At 35.4% G+C, this 3,490-nt stretch overlaps 1 long non-coding RNA gene across 1 annotated transcript in view; it reads right to left on the bottom strand.

The window, feature by feature from the left end:
- The window catches only part of LOC128247278 (uncharacterized), a 153,729-nt gene that overhangs the window by 35,049 nt on the left and 115,190 nt on the right, over positions 1–3,490 (bottom strand). The gene's annotated exons all lie outside the window — the stretch shown is intronic.

Genomic DNA, 3,490 nt, shown 5'->3' with positions numbered 1-3,490 from the left:
TATATATATATATATATATACATATATATGTGTGTGTATTTGTATATATATATATATATATATATATGTATACACACATACATTCATGACGCGCGCGTGCGTGTGTGCAGATGTACGATTCTCTCTTGCTCTTTCTGTCTACATACATATCTATATGTGTGTGTGTGTGTCTTTGCAGGATTAAGTCTTCCATTGTATGTGAATTAAATGAGCGTGTATGTATGTATGTATGTATGTATGTACGTATGCATGTGTGTGTGAATACACTTACATATCGTATATGCGCACGCTTGAATACACGCACACACAGAGACACATTCACAAACACACACACACTCACAAACGCACACACACACACGCACAACATATATTTTTGATGCATACATTTTTATGTCTTGAGTGAGTCATTATGCCTATTCCACTTCTTAATTATTTAGGAAATCAGTTTAGTGTGTGGCTAACTAACTAATCGGTCGTTTGTTTTTTGTTGTATTTCTTTCTTTTACTGAACTGCGCCCATACTGCAGCGCCGTCATGAAGGGATATATATTCGTTTAAAAAAAATCCGGTACTTATTATTGGACTCATCAATGATTTCAAATATGCATTCACGTTAAACACACACACACACACACACACACACACACACACACACACACACACACACACGCACACACACACACAGAGCTAACAGATTTCAAGTGAATTTTATAAAAGCAGTGCCTGCGCTTTCGGAGCTTGAGTCATTTTCATAAATGTTTCTGATTGAGTGAAAAAGTATATTATATGTATTAATATATATATATATATATATATTCATTGAGTTCTATTTCTCGTATTCGTCCTTTCAAACATACCTAACGACGTGTGCGTGTTTTAGTTTCAATATTAACACGAGAATGTTCAAGTTTTATCTTTTTATGAAAGATTTTTGCATTTTCGCTTTTTTTCTATTCTTTTTGGTTTTTGAAGCTATTTGAAAAAAAAAGTTTCTGGATCCATAATCAATGTTTTTACACATTCCCAGACCCATCATCAGGATATTAACTATATTTTGCTTTCCTGTTACTTCTTTTTTATAGTTGTTGAATTTATGTAAACTCTACGCTAATGACTTTTCGACTGTTAGGCTTCCACGTCACCAGTTATATGTTGATTTGTCTTACACTTGTCACGTTTATATAAACTTTACCACCCAAACTTTTTTGACCGTTAGACTTCCTTGTCAACAGTTAGGCGTTAAGTTTTGGTTCCGTGCTGTGTTTTCGTGTTTATTTTTGCATACTGTTGCGATGTATTGCCTACGTCCATCGTCTATTCTCGTGAGAAATGTTATGTAATATGGGTGCATTATCTAATAGAAATTTCTAATCTGGCATTGGGTTTGCTGTGTGATTATCTATCTATCTATCTATCTATCTATCTATCTATCTATCTATCTATCTATCTATCTATCTGTTTGTCTGTCTGTATATATGTATATGTGTGTGTGTGTGTGTGTTTGTGAGTGTCTGTGTGCGAGCGCGTATAACATATATAGGGCCGATTTAGATATTTCTCCGCAGAGTGAATAAATGGGGAACAACCTTAATCGATTTTCAAAATCTTACAGTATTCTCATCAGAGGTGTGTACATCAATCCCAAAGAAACAAACAGCCAATTTGTTTATATACTCAATAATTACAATAGATCTTTCTCTCTCTTTCCCTCTCTTTCTCTCTCTCCCTCTGTGTGTGTATATATATATATATATATATATATATATACAAACACACACACTCACACACACACATATAATACACACACACATTTATATACATCCATATATATATACATACATATATATATATCTACACACACACACACACACACACACATATATATACGCACACAAACATATACATACAAGTAAGCACATTAATGCAAAACAAGACGGACAAATGTGGAGTATTATGTTTTTTTTTTATTAAAGCCGAAAATAAATCTTCACAAACTGTTACTTAGAGTTTCTCATTATCGTTTGTCGTACAGTTGTGATCATATTAAAATAAATTTTAGTGTGATCACAAATGTTCTACAGACGGTAACATGAAATTCTGAGTAACAGTTTGCTAAGATTTTTTTCAGCTTAATAAAAATTACACCCACACGCGCGCGCACGTAGGAACTCCTTTTCTCAGCGATGACGATGCAATTACTCGATCCCATGAATATCATGCTCATTATTTATCGTGCGTTTAGTTGTTATCTCTGTTATCTTTTGCAACCTTAACATAAACACATCCCTCGTCTGACATTACACAATTTGACGTTCTTGATCCCCGTTTATTTTAGTATTTTAGACATCATTCGCATGATGGTCCTCTACGCACTTTCCTTCAACACAATTATACTGACAAGGCTATTGAACACCACAATTTCTGGAAATGCCAAACACCGGGTTCGATTCCTGGCTTAATGACTGCGAGTTTCTTTTAACATTGGCCCACACTGCATCTATGCGTACATATACATGTTTAGTGCACACTCATTCATATACATCTATCTATCTATATATATATATATATGTATGTATTTAATCATTCCACCTTTGAACTTCTCTACACATTTTAGAAATAATACATTTCTAAATCTCTCAGAGAGATTTATGCAGTAGTGATACGATGAAGTAGTTGTATGCTGTCAACTTAATGTGACAGTCCCCTGAAGGGAATAATACTACTTTTGGTTAGACCTATGAAGCTGCACCTTATGTTTACAAGGGGGAGACAAGCTGGGTGGAGGTGCTTGTCTCCCCCTTATAAACATAAAGACACAGGAATAGTGTCAAGGCCGACGGGAAGCGGTGCAGCTTCCGAGGTCTAACCAACAGGAGTATTATTCCCTTCAGGGGACTGTCACATTAAGTTGACAGCATACAACTATTTGTCTACACATGATCTGAAATGTAAGATCTTTTCTACCCTGATGACGGAGGCTCGATTCATCCAACGTTGATTGCTTCCATTACGGCCTGCATATTGTGACGAACTATATCTACCAACATCATGACGAATCTCCGACTCGCCAGAAACTGCTGTTGGACTTATAACAACTTAATTCCTCTCCTTTAGTCTGCACTATCGTTTGTAATCTTAATATAGATATCTATGTATTATACTTAAATATTCATCGTCTGAAAGCCTTCACTCTTTGCCTACTCTTATTTTGCATGTACACACACACACACACACACACACACACACACACACACACACACACACACATATTGTATTTAATACTCAAGCTGTTATATTTAATACATTTAATTTGTTTATCCGCATAATTACCTCAATGTCTGCTCAACTTGATCCCTCTCATAGCCATACTTTACCACGCGGGATTGATCTCCCGTAAAGACATCGGAGTCTAAGTTTGAATCATTTGAGCGCGACTAAGTGTTTTCTACACTGAGAATCTCTAGATCTCATCTGTTGACTATATATATAT

This window comes from Octopus bimaculoides, chromosome 3 (genome assembly GCF_001194135.2).
Source record: "Octopus bimaculoides isolate UCB-OBI-ISO-001 chromosome 3, ASM119413v2, whole genome shotgun sequence".
NCBI classification, from domain to species: domain Eukaryota; kingdom Metazoa; phylum Mollusca; class Cephalopoda; order Octopoda; family Octopodidae; genus Octopus; species Octopus bimaculoides.
Note: the sequence above shows the minus strand (reverse complement) of the source record. Positions and strands in the feature narration are given on the sequence as shown.